The sequence below is a fragment of the Heterocephalus glaber genome, unplaced genomic scaffold (assembly GCF_053883595.1).
Source record: "Heterocephalus glaber isolate CG9 unplaced genomic scaffold, H.glaber_assembly_v1.0 deba00001504, whole genome shotgun sequence".
NCBI classification, from domain to species: domain Eukaryota; kingdom Metazoa; phylum Chordata; class Mammalia; order Rodentia; family Bathyergidae; genus Heterocephalus; species Heterocephalus glaber.
The window spans coordinates 23,585,626-23,603,284 of NW_028258324.1; the positions used below are offsets into that span (position 1 = coordinate 23,585,626).

At 36.1% G+C, this 17,659-nt stretch overlaps 1 protein-coding gene and 1 non-coding gene across 2 annotated transcripts in view; one reads left to right on the forward strand and one right to left on the reverse strand.

The window, feature by feature from the left end:
* Nucleotides 1-17,659, reverse strand: part of LOC106009285 (uncharacterized) — a 118,829-nt gene that overhangs the window by 20,147 nt on the left and 81,023 nt on the right. The gene's annotated exons all lie outside the window — the stretch shown is intronic.
* On the forward strand, nt 10,312-10,418 carry LOC147825277 (U6 spliceosomal RNA). Its single transcript, XR_015441209.1, has one exon. It is a non-coding gene; the product is annotated as a U6 spliceosomal RNA (small nuclear RNA).

Here is a 17,659-nt window from a genome sequence, read left to right on the forward strand (position 1 = left end):
ATTATTATACAGGGGAATCATGTATCAGTCAAGTTCCAACTGGAAAAAACCATAAATCACTCAGCATATTTTTAAAGACTGAATTTAATGTTGAAAATTGGTTATATACTTGATGGAAGAAGCTGAGAAACCAAACAAGTGGCAGCAAGTTATTCCAGAGATTAGGAACAGCTGGAAGCTATGCCAACCTTAGGCTGAAGGAGGGGGAAAAAAACATATGATGTGTCATCAGAGTTCAGTAGCAAAAGTCATGAAGTGAAAGGTAAACTGTTAAATGAGAGCTAGAGTTACAGAGAAGACTACTCAGTGTTGCTACAGATGGTATCTGAGAGAAGCAGCCCAGTCTACTTCCTGCCCCTTCTACTGCCTAAATCTAGCATGAGACAAGCTCACATAGATGCTTGGGAAATAAAACATTCAGAGGACCAGCTAGCTTTTTCTTTTGGTTACTCAGTAGCCAGTTCTATTTTTATGCCCACATAAAAATCATACATTACAGTGTCATGTGTTTTCTAACAAGAAGCAATAATTTGTTATACACAGTGAGATGTTCTAGCTCTGCTTGCAAATTTGTATCCCTCTCAAATCTAAGATCTATAAAAAAAGTTCAAGTGCTGTCCATCATGTTCAGGTGTAGCATTTCATCAGGTCTGGTGACCCATGAACTGAAAATGTAAAGTTAAGTATCATCAACACTGCTCTTACATAAAAACAAGTGTGCATTACACACACACACACACACACACACATATATTGAAATATACTTGAAGGTATCAATGTATACCTCTTCTTGTACTCATTTCACATTTCTTTTGCTCTCTGATCAGATACTCAGGGTTATTTATATTCAGAAGTGTCACCAATATTAATTTAAGAAGGATATGAATTCTTAATGTTTTGCATTTATTAGATTGGCCTTCAGTACTCACCAGGGAAGTAATCTATGACCTCCAGGAAATTCCATGTGTTCTAAATGTAGTATTTCTTGCTCTTGTTTTATAGTAGCAATTTAACTTTCCCTTCATAATTTACAAGAGTCATCCCTATTAGTGCTAGAACATCTCCCTTGCTCTTACTTAAAAGGCATAAAAAATAATGCCTTTGAAATTTGTTAGATGGCAGCTTCAACTTCCAGTTTAATGGATGAGTTATTGTGTCCCATAGTAGTAACTTAGGCAATGTTAGAGATAACAGAATGAAAAATGTCTGTGAATAGGTTACTAGATTTAATAGTAAGAAGGACCCTTCTTTCTCCCCTCACTTCTTGGATCCTGCACTTCTAAATGCTGACTATGAGAGAACTACCACCACATAACTGAGGCTAACTTGAACACATACCACATGCTGTAGGGGAAAATCCCCTGTTCCTGGATAGGCAGAATCAATATGACCAAAATGGTCATATAACCAAAAGGGATATATAGAGATTTAATACAAAAATCAAAAGACACAATAAAAAATAGGCAAATGAAATTAATAGACACTTCTCAAAATAAGTACAAATGTCCAATAAGTACATGAAAAAAATGTTCATCATGTTTAACCATTAGGAAAATGCAAATCAAATTCACTCTGAGATTTCACCTCCAGTCAGAATGGCTATCACCACAAACTCAAAAACAACAAATGTTGGTGAAGATGTGGGGGAAATGAAAACCCTTCTTGAAGTGACAATTACTGCCCTACTATAGGAAGCAGTTTATAATTTGTTTTTGAAAGGCCTTGACATAGACTGAAACTTCCTCCAAAAATAATGGACTCTTCCAAGCAATTTAAGCTACTTCATGCCAGGCATTAGTAGTGTCCTGTTTTCCCCCTCCCAGAAGGTTATGATTTCATTCACACTCAAATAGAAAAAGAACCCAAACTAGCAAACTTATTTTGACACTTGCGATGACTCCTACCAGCAAAAAAATATTCAGGAACAGTTCAACCAGTAAAATAATCAGTAATATCAGAAAGAAATTAGTGCAGTAATATGGTTACACAGGTAAAAGATATTGAGAACCAAATCAGGGAGTGGTGGAGAAATCCATACATTACCAAGAGCAGGAAATGTCACCTGCTCTAACTTGAAGTTACAGAGAGGTCAGAATGTATTAGCAGAATCAGAAGAATCTGAATCACAAGCTTCTATAGTCTAAAGAGACACAACAGCTCATCTTTTACCAGGATAGGAGAGTCTGAGGGGAAAATCACTTTGATATCTTCTTTACACTTATTAATCTTTGACAGAACTTCCTAATAGCCAAACTCCAATAGAATGAATCTTACTTAGCAGCCTGGAAAATACAACCAGCATAGGTCAGTCCACTTTTAACTCAGAAAAGCAAGAAATGGGCAAAGACTGGCTCTGGTGGGAAGGTTAATAGGCTTAGGAATGGCACAAATCATTCCTTTTGAAATTGGTCCTGAGGTCAACATGTGGGCTAAAAATATGGTACAATAAAAATTCATCCTCAAAATTCCTTTAATCTCTCATAAATTTCATTAAAGCATCTTTAAATATAATATGCACCTCAGCATGGATTAGATGAAAGTAGGACTCTCAAGATTACACCAGTGACTTTATCAGAGGAAGTGAATCCTGGACCAAAACATTCTGTCTATGTGATGCCTCCGTCATGCCATGACCTGGTCAGAAACCTCTCACTAGATGCCAAGCAGAGGCCAACCCCATGCTGTAAATCTGTGGGCTAATAATATGCTTTTCTATGTAACACAGTCTGTCAATTCAGTTACTGCAATAGAAAGAGATCTAAATATGAGCTTTCCAATGCCCACAACATGCTAACTGGGAGAGAACTTCTGAAGTCAACATTTGGTTGAATAAGTTTCCATACAGCTATTCTAAATACACCCACAGGTCTGACAGATTTGTAAAACTTTTACTTACTACAATCATTTTATTCTTTACATTATAATTATTCAGAATCTCTCTCTACTCTAGTAAGGGATCTTTGAAGATAAGAAAAGAATTCATTTATATCTCCTTTGGGAAAGATATTTGCATACAGTTGTTCAATAAATGTATACTGACTTGAACATGTGTTTTTAGTATTCTATACAAATTATTTTGCCATGCTTTTAGAAATTACAAAATTAATATAATTATTGTTTCATTCTTTTTAAGAGTAAATTATTTCTTTTAAAATCACATATGAATAAGTTATAACTGAGTCAAATAAATTAAATTATAGCTCATAAGAAAAATAAGAATAGTAGAAATTGTTGGTAAGTTAAATTGGAGGTTAGTAGAAACTGAATGAAATATCAGAGGTAAAGTTCTTTTTTCATTAGATTAAATCAGCTTGAGACTTTAAAATAACTTGAAACTGATGGTTATTAAAATTTAAATTAGTAAATGCTCTAAAGCAATGCACATAAACCTATAATTTTGCCTGATAAATCGGTTTTTTTGCCTGATAAATCTAGTAACAGTGATGAGGTAAACTAAATATTTTCTGTCAGTTTCATGCTACTATAATCTTTGGATACAGTTAAAATCTTACACTAAATAGCATTTGAAAAAGGATGTGCTTGTCCAAGTTAAGTACACTATATGAAAACAATTCATTGTAATGAATAGCTGTATAATTGTGTAAATACCTGCTAATGCAAATATGCTATTTCATTTAATGTCAAAGACTGTGAATATTTAAAATAAAAAGGGAAAGAGAAAGCTTCTATTGTCTTACCTCAAAGGCAAATTGATACATAATTTTCAATAGGATTTTGAGATTGCAAAATAGGCTATTTTAGCAACATGATTATTCTTAACATTGGGTGTTCCACTCAACATAAGAACTATTTTTTCCTTGATGATTTGCTGTGTTCTGTTAGCTAGTATCTTGTATCATGTATGTTCATTAGGGAGATTGGCTTGTAGTTCTCTTTTTTGGTTGGATCCATCTCTGGTTTTGGTATCAGGGTAATGCTTGCAGGAGTGAGTTTGGGAGTATTGCTTCCCTTTCAATTGAATTAAAGAGTTTGAGGAGTAGTGGCATTAGATCTCTAAATTTCTTGTAGAATTCAGCAGTGACTCCCTCAGGACCTGGACTGTTCTTTGTGGTTAGGTTTTTAATTATATCTTCAATTTCATTGACTGATATTGGATTTAGAACTTTTTGTATTTTTGATGCTGCATTGGTAATTCATATGTATCTAGAAATCTGTCCATTTCATCTGTGTTTTCTATCTTATTTGAACAAGATTTTCAAAGTAGGTATTGGTCTGGATTTCTGTGGATCTATTGTGATTTCACCCTTTTCATTCTTTTTTGGATAGATTTGAGTCTTTTTTCTCCTTTCTTGATAAGGCTGGCTAAGGGTATGCCAATTTTATTTAATCTTTCGAAGAACCGACTCTTTGAATCATTAAATCACTGTATTGTTATCTTTGTCTCAATTGCATTAATTTCTGCTCTGATCTTTATAATTTCCTTCTTTATATGACCTTGGCTTGCTTTTCTGTTTCTAGAAGCTTCTAGAAACAACATGAGGTTGTTTATTTGAGCTGATGTGGGAATTCACAACTATAAATTTCCTTTGTATGACTCCTTTCATTTTTGTCCCATAAATTCCAGTATGCTCTATTGGCATTGGCATTTAATTGTAGAAACTATCTAATTTCTTCTTTAGCTTCATCTGTGACCCATTGGTTGTTCAGAAGGGTGTTACTTAATTTCCATGTGTTTGTGGATTGTTTGTGATTTCTTTTGCCATTGCTTTCCAATTGAATTGCACCATGATCTGATAAAATACATGGTATAATTTCAATTCCTTTGGATTTACTTAAGCATATTCTATGATCTTTAATGTGACCAAGTAGGATTCATCCCACAGATGCAGGGATGGTTCAACATACCCAAATCCATAAATGTAATGAAACAGATCAACAGAACTGTTATGGTTTGTGTTTAGATGTCCTCTAAACACATTTGTTTATATGTCATAGGTGGGGCTTTTTCAGAGGTGGCTGGATCTAATGTATGTGATGCTGGAATTGATTCATGGTGCAATGCTAAAATCAAGGGCACTAGGATTAAAGGAGTGCATGCTATCTGCCCTAAGTAGCCTGGATAAGACCTATGGTCATCCCTTGTTGCTTTTTACCTTCTGCCCATTATGAACTATTTCACCTTTGCTATGCCTATCTACCATGCTACCCTGGCTTGGAGGCTATTAATTATGGACTGAGAACTTGTAAACTGTGAGATAAATAAACTTCTCCTCCCTTAACTTGTGAATGTTGGGTATTTTGCATCAGCAATGAGAAAAAGTAACTAAGAACCAAGGACAAAAGCCACATGATCATCTCAATAGATGCAAAAAGAGCTTTGACAACATCCAACACCAATTCATTATAAATTCCATACAGAAAATTGGAATAAATGGTCGTTACCTCAATCTGATATAAGCCATCTATGAAAAACTGACACACAACATCATATTAAATGATCAAACAATGAAAGCTTTCATTCTAAAATCAGGAGCAAGGCAAGGATGTCCACTATCACCACCCCTATTCAATATAGTTCTGGAAACATAAGCCACAGCAATTATAAAAGAGAATGAAATAAAAGGGATAAGGATAGAAAAGGAAGAAGTTAAATTATCATTATTTGAAGATGATATGGTACTCCATGTAGAAGACCCCAAAACGGCTCCTAGATTTAATGACCAAGTTCAGCATAATAACTGGGTACAAAGTCATCACTAAAAATCAATAGCATTCCTATACACAAATAACAAATTCACTGAGAGAGAAATTAAGGAAACCACACATTTCACAATAGCATAGAAAAAAATGAAAAATTTAGGAATCAATCTAATGAAAACAGTAAAATATCTTTACATTGAAAACTACAATACTCTGAAAAAAACATCAAGAGGATATCAGAAAATGCAAAGATACTCCTTGTTCTTGGGTAGGAAGAAACAACTTAGTGAAATGGCCATATTTTGAAAATTGTTATACAGATTTAATGCAATCCCAATCAAAATACCATTAGCATACCTCACAGAACCAGAGGAAACGTTCTTAAAATTTATTTGCAATCAGAAGAGACTTAGAATATCAAAAGCAATTCTGGGCAACAAAAGCAAGGTCAGGGCATCACAATTCCTAACTTGAAATTATACTACAAAGCTACCATGATAAAAACAGCATGGTACAGGTAAAACAAAAAACAAACAAAAAACAAAAAACCTAAAAATCAATGGAACAGATTAGAAAATACAGAAACAACTCCAAGCACACTCAACCACCTTATCATTGACAAAGGACCAAACATGTCCAGTTGAAGAAAGATAGCCTCTTTCATAAGTGGTGCTAGAAAACCTGGCTTTCTGCACACAGAAGATTAAATTTACATTCTTATTTCTCACCATGAACTAAACTAAAGTCAAAATGGATCAAAACCCTAAATATTAAAACAGAAACACTAAATATTCTGGAAGAGAGAATATGAAGAACTTTTGAGTAAATAGGTATAGGTAACAACTTCATGAACAAAAACCCAGTTGCACAGAAAATAATGCAAACAATCAACAAACAGAATCTCATGTTATTAAAGAGCTTTTTACAGGAAAAGAAATCACCAACAAAGTGAAGAAACAACCCACAGAGTGGAAAAAAAAAATTTTGCTGCCTGTTCCTCAGACAAAGGACTAATATATAGAATATATAAAGAACACAAGAAAATCAGATCTCCAAAATGTAAAAACAACCCAGAAATGGACATCTGAAATAGACACTTTTCAGACAAAGGAGTACAAATGACAAATAAATATATGAAAAAATATTCAAATCACTGTTCAAGAGATGAACAAAACTTAGATTTCATCTCATTTCAGAAAGAATGGCTATTTTCAAGAAATCAACCAATAACAAATGCTAACAACATTGTGGAGAAAAAGAAACCCTTTTCCACTGTTAATAAGAGTGTACACTGGTGCAACCACTGTGGAAATCAATGTGGAGATTCTTCAAAAAACTAAAACTAGAAGATCTATTTGACCCAGTTATTCCCCTTCTTGGTCTCTTCCCAAAACAATTAAAAGCATCATACCACAATGATATATACACACCCATACTTATAGCAGCATACTTTGTAATAGCTAAATCTTGGACAGCCCAAATGCACATCAGTGGGTGAATGGACAAAGAAGATTTTACATATATATACAATGCCATAAAGAAAGATAAACTTGAGATATTTCTAGGTAAATGGATGTACTTTGAAATAATACTCTTTTTTTCATTAAGTTTATTAGCATATTTTAGGTATACAATACAGTTACATTCATCATTGGGTTCTTGTGCCTTTACACGATATAGTATAGTTTCTATTTGGTATTATGCAATATATAAATATGTGTGTCCAATTTATTTCACTTAAGAGTATGATTTCATCATTAAACTTTAAACACTATATTAACAGTTAAGAAAAAAGCCCATATGATCAGCTCAATAGATGCAGAAAAAGCATTCGACAAAATCCAACACCCATTCATGACAAAAAACCCTACAGAAAATTGGAATAGAAGGACTTTATCTCAACCTGATTAAGGCTATCTATGAAAAACCAACAGCCAACATCATACTAAATGGTCAAAAATGGAAAACGTTCACACTAAAATCAGGAACAAGGCAAGGATGCTCACTATCACCACTCCTGCTCAATATAGTTCTGGGAACATTAGCCACAGCATTTAGAAAAGAGAAAGAAATAAAAGGAATAAAGACAGGAAAGGAAGAGGTTAAACTGTCATTATTTGCTGACAACATGATACTCTACATAGAAGACCCAAAAACCTCCACCAAAAGACTTCTAGACTTAATTGACAGATTCAGGAGGGTAGCTGGATACAAGGTCAACACTCAAAAATCAATATCCTTCTTGTACACAAATAACAGACCCACTGAGAGAGAAATTTGGGAAATAATTCCTTTTAAAATAGCATCCAAAAAAATGAAATATCTAGCAATCAATCTAACAAAGGATGCAGAAGACCTCTATAAAGAAAACTACAGCACCCTGAAAATAGAGATTGAAGAAGACATAAGAAAATGGAAAGACATCCCTTGTTCCTGGGTAGGAAGAACCAATATAGTGAAAATGGCCATACTTCCAAAACTGCTATGTAGATTTAATGCAATGCCGATTGAAATTCCAGCATTATACTTCACAGAACTAGGGAAAACAATCCAAAAATTCATTTGGAACCAGAAGAGACCTAGAATAACAAAAGCAATTCTAGGCAACAGAGACATGGCAGGGGGTATCACAATCCCCAACTTGAAACTATACTACAAAGCTACTGTGATAAACACAGCATGGTACTGGCAAAGAAACAGGTCCAAGGATCAGTGGAATAGAGTAGAAGATGCAGAAACAATTCCAGACATACTCAGCCACCTCATCTTTGACAAAGGAGCCAACAATCCTCACTGGAGGAAAGATAGCCTCTTTAATAAAGGGTGTTGGAAAAACTGAATTTCAACTTGTCAAAGATTAAAACTAGACCCGTATCTATCACTATGCACTAAACTAAGAGCAAAGTCAATTAAAGATCTCAATATTAAAACAGAAATACTAACCTTGATGGAAGATAAATTAGGTATAACTCTTGAAGACATTGGCATAGGAAAAGACTTTATGAACAAAACCTCCATAGCACGGGAACTATCACGAAGGACCAACAACTGGGATCTCATCTTATTATAAAGCTTCTTTTTTTCACCCTTGCCCAGCCCTCCCTTCAACCCCTCCAGTCCTCCCTATTTACAAAGATTTTGTTCCTATTTTTCCATTTTCTCATATTAATCCCATTCCCTTCTATCCTTTCCCCTAGCCCTTCCACTTCCTTCCCCTTTGCTCCTTTTCTTCCTATTTCACATTACCTACTATACATTTAGTCCTTATTTACACTTTCAGTTTCTCACACCCACCAGAGAAACTATTTGGTATTTACACATGTGTGTCCTATTTATTTCACTTAAGAGTATCGCATCAATGTGCATCCACTTAGCTATAAATGTCTCTAATTTCTCATTTTTTATGGCTGAGTAGTAGTACATTTTATTTTTTTTAAAAACCCACATTTTCTTTATCCAGTCTCCAGTTGATGGGCATTTGGGCTGTTTCCAAGTTTTAGCTATTACAAACTGTGCTGCTATGAACATGGGTGCACATATATCACTGTGGTATGATTCTTTTAATTCTTTGGGGAAGATCCCCAGCAGTGGAATAGTGGGGTCAAATGGGACTTCCAGTCCTAGTTCTTTAAAGGTGCAGATTTCCAATGATGAATGTCATTATATTGTATACCTAAAATGTACCAATGATCAGAATGAATAATCAATAATGTAAAATAGAAAGAAAAGGTCCAAAGGGGTAGGGGTAGTGGGAGGGGCAGGGGAAAGGAAAGAAGGGAATGGAAAAAATGATGAGAAATGGAAAAAATGGAAATAAAGTCTTTGTAAGTAGGGAAGGGTGGAGGGCATGGAGGGAGGTCTAGGAGTGGGGAAAAAATAAGAACCAAGATGCATTATATAAAGGTACAATTCCCAATGAGAAATGTAACTGTGTTGTATACCTACAATGTACCAATAAAAGAATTTAATACCAAAAAAAAAAAGCTTCTGTACTGCAAGAGAAACCACCAACAGAGCTAAGAGACTACCTACAATGTGCGAAAGAATTTTTAGCAGCTATACCTCAGGCATAGGACTAGTATCTAGAATATAAAAAGAACTGAAAGAAATCAGACACCCCAAATTTAAAGACCCAATTCAAAAATGGGCATCTGAAATGAACAGACACTTCTCAGACAAACAAGTAAAAGCAGCAAATACACATATGAAAAAATGTTCAACATCACTGGTCATTCAAGAGATGCAGATGAAAACAACACTGAGATGCCACCTCACCCCAGAAAGAATGGCTGCTATCAAGAAATCAACCAATAACAAATGCTGGTGGGGCTGTGGGAAGAAATGAACCCTCTCCATTGTTGGTGGGAGTGCAGACTGGTGCACCCACTGTAGAAAGCAGTATGGAGATACCTCAAAGAACTAGGACTTAAGGGCCTATTTGGCCTAGCTATTCCTCTGCTGGATATCTTCTCAAAAGAATTAAAAGAATCATACCTCAGTGTTTTATGTCCACCCATCTTTATGGCAGCATAGTTTGTAATAGCTAAAGCTTGGAAACAGCCCAAGTTCCCACCAACTGTAAACTAGATAAAGAAAATGTCATTTTTTAATAAAATGGAGTACTTCTCAGTCATAAACAATGAGAAATTAGTGCTCGCTTCGGCAGCACATATACTAAAATTGGAACCATACAAAGAAGATTAGCATGGCCCCTGCACAAGGATGACATGCAAATTTGTGAAGCATTCCATTTTTTTATAAAAAGTTTAAATATATTTACATTAGTTGTCATCAAAGGGTTAAATTCTAAATATGTTACTATAATATGTGTACATTGGTCATCTTCAAAGGGTTTAAGAGCCAACAGGTTACAATATGACCTGCTTTATAGTGAGTTAGAAAAAACCTGTTGGGAAAAGGCACAAATATGTCAGATCAAGGTGCGATATTTGAGATTTGACTTTAAAAAGGATAAAAAAGAGGCTTGGTCCAGAGCAAAAAGTCATTTATTCTCTGCCAAGACCCCTCCAAAATGCTTCAATTATGTGATTCCATCTTTACTATCCATTGTCCTAATTGGGAGGGCTGTGAAAAACTTTGTAGAACTTTGTTAATCTCTAAAAAATACAGAGAGTTTTAGGAAAAATTAAAAAGCTAATGCCACTAGAATACCAGGTGCTATGCAGAATCCAGATGCTTGATATGAACAGCAATTCCCAGTAAATATGCAGCCCAATTGGGATCCCAATACCCAAGCAGGACAGGAAAACTTGAAAAATTATCAGACAGCCCTTTTAGCAGGAATGTGGGATGCAAGTAAATGGCCTGCAAATATGATTAAAGTGCTAGAAACACAGCAGAAGCCCAATGAGAGCCCTGAGAGATTTTATGAGTAGCTCTGTAAAGTTTATAGAATGTATATAGCTTTTGATCCTACTGTTCCTGAAAACCATCAGCTAATTAATACAACTTTTGTAACCCAGTCAGCACCAGACATTAGAAGGAAAATCCAAAGGCAAGAGACTTGGGAAGGCATGAATATAACGCAATTGTTGCAATTAGCTGGGAAAGTGTATGTGAATAGAGAGATGGTGAAAGAGAAAGAGAGCCAGGAAGGAAGATAACAGTAGCTATGGTAGCCAAGGAAGAGAAGGAAAAAGAAAGACAAGGGTCAAGGAAAAGAAAAAGCAGGGCTTGAAGGAAAGGAAGGATACTGGCACATTGCTGCCTGTGGTGGAGGACAGTGACTGACACAGACCAGGCTCAATGCAGCTAGGCCCCCATGAGCCCATGGTTGATATATAGATAGGGGCCAAAATATGTCCTTAATGGTGGAGAGTGGCACAGAACATTCAGTAGTAACAGCTCCAGTTACCCCTCTGAGCAGAGAGCACATCCAAATGATTAGTGCCACTTAAATTTCAGAAAAGCACCGGTTTTGCTATGAAAGGACATGTGAAATTGGAGGACATAAAGTGAAACATGAATTTTTGTATATAGCAGAATGTCCTAGCCCCTTACTGGGAAGACATTTGTTATCTAAATTGGGAGCTACAATAACTTTCACCCAATGAGGAAATGCATATCTACATTTAGACCCAGGAAGAGATCTCATCGTGATGGTAACAACTAAAAGAGAGGGTGAATGGCAGTGTTACAATGTGGATGATGTTTTCTAGGATCTGCAAGAATTAAGAACTATGTTTCCTAGAGTATTGGCAGAGGAATCACCCCCAGGCTTAGCTAAGAATCATCCACCCACAGTTATAAAATTAAAAGACAATTCAGCCCCATTGGTTTAAAACAATACCCAATGTCCAGGCAAGCCTGAATTGGAATTAAACCCCAATATCATGACATTAAAAGAATTTGGACTTATTAGAGAACATAGTCACCTTGGAATACCCCTTTGCTGCCTGTTCAGAAACCCGATGGGGACTATAGGCCAGTGCAAGATCTACGGGCTGTAAATGACAGAACAGTAACACTGCACCCAGTGGTCCCTAACCCCTATGCTTTGTTGGGTCTGATACCCCCAGAAGCAGCACATTTTACTTGTTTGGACTTAAAAGATGCCTTCTTTTGCCTTCTCATCACTCCTCTCAGTCAACCCATCTTTGCATTTGAATGGGAAGACCCGAGTGATGGGAAAAAGACTCAGTTTACTTGGACTAGATTGCCACAGGGATTTAAAACTCACCCACTCTTTTTGGGGAAGCCCTAGCCAAGGACTAGCTTGCCTTCCCCATGGAACAATATAGCTGTGTCCTACTGCAGTATGTGGCTGACTTACTGTTATGCAGCCCAACCCAAGAATGGTGCTGAGAAGGCACCAAAAAGTTGTTGCTGCACTTACAGGGAAACTGGATATAAGGTATCATGGGAAAAAGCCCAGATTTGTGTACAGTATGTTAAATATTTAGAATATCAAATAACACAGGGCATGCATTGCCTAGGAAATAAAAAACCAGGTTATTAGTACCATCCCTAAACCCCAAACAAAGAAACAGCTGAGAAGGTTTCTTGAGGCCGCAGGCTTCTGTAGAATTTGGATTCCAGGTTTTACAGAACTCTCTAAGCTCCTTTATGAAGCCCTAAAGGGACAAGGGAAGAATCATCTGCATTGGACTGTAGAACAGGAGGAAGCTTTTAAAAAAATTTAAAATTGACTTAGGCAGCCACCCCAACCCTAGGCATACCAGATGTAAAGCATCCTTTTACTCTATATGTGACTGAAAAAAAAATCCAGGTGACTCTTGGAATGTTGACCCAAGAAGTAGGTCCATGGAATCAACCGGTAGCATATTGGTCTAAGAATTTAGATTCGGTATCAAAAGGATGGCCTCATTGCTTTTGGGCCTTAGCAACTTCAGTTCTGTTGATTAAAAAAAAACAGACAAGCTGACTTTAGGTCAGGAACTCACTGTGCAGGTTCCACACCTGGTCCTAGAACTGCTAAACACAAGGGAGCATCATTGGCTCTCAAATAATTGGGTTACTCAGTATCAAGCCCTTCTCTGTGAGAATCCCTGCTTGTGGTTTATTTCTATAAAAACTTTAAATCCTGCTACCTTCTTGCCCACAGAGACAGGCCCTCCCGATCATGACTGTTTGAGTGTCACTGATGAGCTCTTTTCCAGCCACCCTGACTTAAAAATGACACCCTTGTCTGATGCTGACCTCGTTCTGTTCAAGGATAGGAGCAGCTTCGTGGAAGATGGGGTTCATCATGCTGGATATATGGTAAGCATGAAGGATAAGAGGTGGTCCTAGCCAGGGCCACTGGTGCAATGTGCTAAGCTCTGGGCACTTACAGGCACTCCGATGGGCAAAGGGTAAAAAAGATATATATATATATAATATATATATATTATATATATTATATATATATATGGACTTTTGCTATGCATTTGCTACATTATGAATCATTGGCATGATTTACTGAGAGCGAGGTCTTCTCATGGCAGAAGGGAAGCTTTTAAAATTAAACAGGAAATTATACAGTTGCTAGAGGCAGTGTGGAAACCTAGCAAAGTCACAGTAATATATTGTTCAGGACATCAGAAAGGCAAAGACTTCATTGCACAAGGTAACAATAAAGCTGATGCTGAAAGCCGAGAAAGACAATGCACTCAAAGCCCTGCTCTCACCACTCCAGAGGCTGGTGAGTCAACGCATGGCTGAAGAATACCAACAAGGCCGACATGGATTATTGTGTTGGGCCAGATCACCACTGCCTTAAGTTTCCTTGTTTTCGAACTGTGGGTGTTTAGGCCTAGTTATGAAAAGTTTGACAAACAATATGTGACTTTTAAAATGGTAAAATGGGAACCAGAAGGCTATCTGTTTATAATATTCTTTGATAAAAACATTATGGGGGACCTGGGGTAGCTTCTGACAGTGGGGGGCTATTCTAATGAAAAATTATATTGTAAAGAGAAAACACAAGTTTGGATCAACGGCTCCCTTGTTGGATGAGCCCCTGGTAATTGTAACAATTGTAAACAAGGTCAATGTAATCCTATATCTATGTATATGCCAGCCCCATGGGATCTTATTTGGCTACAAGGAGTAATATATTTCATTAGGACAAGAAATTTAAAAAGATCTTGAGGAAATCCAAGACACACTTCAGGCTTTAGAAACCCAACTAGATTCACTGGCCAATGTCATTACAAAATAGGCCTGCTCTCAATTTGCTCACAGCCCAGAAAGGAGGGACTTGCTTACTTCTTGGTAAAGAGAGTTGTTAATATACTAATAAATCTGGTATAATGCAAGAATCACTAGACAAACTGCAAGATAAGATCAAGGCTCTTGATGAGAAATTTGGTATAGGAGAGCTGTCCTATGGGATTAATTTTACTTGGGCAGGATGAAAAAAACTTGAATAGGACCTCTTCTGAGTCCCCTTCTTTTTATAATATTAATATTAATGTTTGGACCTTGTGTCATCCAATGGATTTCAAAATTTATACAGTAGCACAGTGCTGCAGCTCAAGAGTACCAAATGCTAGTGTTAAGAAATGTAGATAAACTGGGTAGAACTTGTAAGGGATAGAAGAATTATCCCAAAGTAAACAGAGGAAGGAATGATAAGGAAAAGTTTTAGATAACTTAATAGATTGAATATTAAGGTAATTGTGGAAGCAAAATAAGTAATTTTGCTTTAAGATTTGAAATTAAATTTCCTTTAAGATTTGCTTTTCCCATAACTCCTTGTTTAAGGTGAGGATTTTCTGACTCTAACTGGTAACTTCATTAACCTAATAAAGTTACCATGCCAGGGAGAATTTACAATGTATATGGCCTATCTTGTGTCTGTGACTTGTAAATAGGAACTGGAATTGTATTTACATATCAATGACCACTAGGGATGAGATAATGGCTAAAAAGTATACAGAAAGGGAAATGCTGAACAAAGGGGGGGCGCTGATACTGACCAGACTGGTTTCTGGTGTTGTCTCCTGCTTGCGAGAAGAAATTTTATTATTTTATCCAAAAAAAAAAAAGAATGAGAAAGTAGAGACATTTATAGATAAATGGATGCACATTGAGACCATAGTCTTAAGTGAAATAAATAGGACACACATATGTATATACCAAATAGTTTCTCTGGTGTGAGAAACTGTTAAGTGTAAATAAGGATTAAAATGATTAAAGTGAATAATTGATAATTTTAAATAGAAAGAAAATGTTCAAAGGGATGGGGAAGGGGAAAGGAAAGAAGAGAAAGGAAAAATTATGAGAAAAGAAAAAAATGGAAGTAAAATGTCTGTAAATAGGGAAGGGTGGAGGAGGTGAAGGGAGGGCATGGAATGGGGAAAAAATAAGAACCAAGATACATCACGTACAGGTTCAAGCACTGAATGATAAATGTAAACATATTGTATACCTAAAATGTACCAATAGGGAATTTAAGCAAAAAAATAAAAATAAATAAATAAATAAATAAAAAGGAAAACCTGGACTATTTGCAAAGTTAATCAGATGCTGCAAAAAAAAAAAAAAAAAGTATATATGAATAATTGCAAAACTGTTATAGTCTGAATTCACTCATTCCCTCACATTCATTTCATGTACTCATATCTCCACTTTAAACTGGTCAGTGAGCCTGCTCTACATGACTCTGTGTGTGTGTGTATATATATATATATATATATATGTATACACATATATATATATGCTTACAGCCATCTCTACTACCATCCTCTCTAATACATCAACCCTCACTTGAATTATTAATAGAATCTCCTAAAGTCTCTTGCTTCTGTCCTTAACCCACTTTCCTTCTTGACTCCCTTTTCCCTTCCTTCACAGTTTATTCCCAGCCTACTGTCAAAATCCTTTCCATTCTTCTCATTTCACTCTGAGGTGAAGCTGAAATCTTGTCAGTTGATTAACCTTCTTGTGTATGATGAAACTCCTATTTCCTCTTAGATCTCAGCCCTCACCACGCTTCCTCTCACTCTTTCTTCTCAGCCACACTGAACTTCTCATTCTTCCTGTAGAACACCATACTCATTCCCCCTCAACATTACATCTAAAGAAGTAACCAAAACGCTTTATTCCTATCAGGTTCAACAAAACATCCTAAGTAAGATCAGATTTTCCTCACATTTTTTTCAAAAAATGGGTTTTGACTTTCTTCTCTTCAGCAACTACTGAGCTAAGCTTATGAAAGATACATATAAAAGAAAAAAATGTCATTTTCCTCAAGGAGCAAACAGTTTGGCAGAAGTAGTAGATGCTATAACAGAGATAAGCACAAGAGTTTGACCCCAGAAAGAAATGTGTATGCACATATTGTAAATACTTTAGCTTCCTAGAAGAGTTTAGCCTTGAAGGATTAGCAAGCATTACTCTAGGTTTAAAAGAAAGTCAGATAGGGAATTTTAGGCAGAAAGAATAAGTTAAGCCACTGAATTAGTAGATGGTGAAACCAATTTGGAGAACTGCAAGTCAAGGTCCCTTTTCAGTGGACCATGGGCCTCTAAACATTGGGAAGAGGCAAGAAAAAAAAAATCAATGAGAGTGCAATCAGTATTTATTTATGTATTACAGCCACAGACTGTACTAGATTCTGAGGCTACTATAGTGAGCAAAAATATATAAGACTGGATTCATATTGTTTAAAATACATAGGAGAGCCAGCCAGCACAGTGTGTGCTTTGAATAGGTAACTTTGAGGTGTTATGAAAATGCTCCAAAGTTACAAATTTACAAGATTAATGGATACTTTCCCAAAAATTTCACATAGAAAGAGAAATCTGAAGTCTGTATAGGTATTAACCAATTCTGTAAGCTAAAATAAGTGCCCCAAATTTCATATGTCAATACCTCAAAATGTAACTCTGTTTAGAGACAGGGCCTTTAGAGAGGTGATTAAGTTAAAATTAGTTCATTTAAGTAGATTTTCATCCAATCTAACTGGAAAGACACCAGGTGTGTGTGTGTGTGTGTGTGTGTGTGTGTGTGTGTGTGTGTGTAGAGAAATGACCATGTGATGTAGCCCATCTGTAAATGAAAGAGAAAAACCACAGAGGATGCCAACTTTCTAGCACCTGTCTCTGGAACTTTCAACCCCCAGAACTGTTAGAAAGTCCATTTTTATTCTTTAAGCAACAAAATCTGTGATGTTTCATTATGGCAGTCCTAGAGAATTAATAAAAACAGATTTTAAAAAAGCAATAGTGTAAAGAGTACTCTAGAAGGAGACAACGATTTATGAGTAGGTTTGGAGACACATTATGTCTGGGGAACTAAGAAGTACTCTACATGATTAAAGGTTAAGTAGAATATGCAAATGGTGAGAAATGAGACTGGAGCTGGGAGCAGCGACCAGGTCTGTGAACATGATAGAGAGTTTGGGATTTTCCTTAAGTAAATGAACTGTTGAAAGATATTAACTAAAAGAAAAGGAAGTGGGAAAACCAAGATTTCAATTAACAAGAAGGGTTCTGATGGCAGAATTAAGAAAGGATTCTGGGAACAAAGC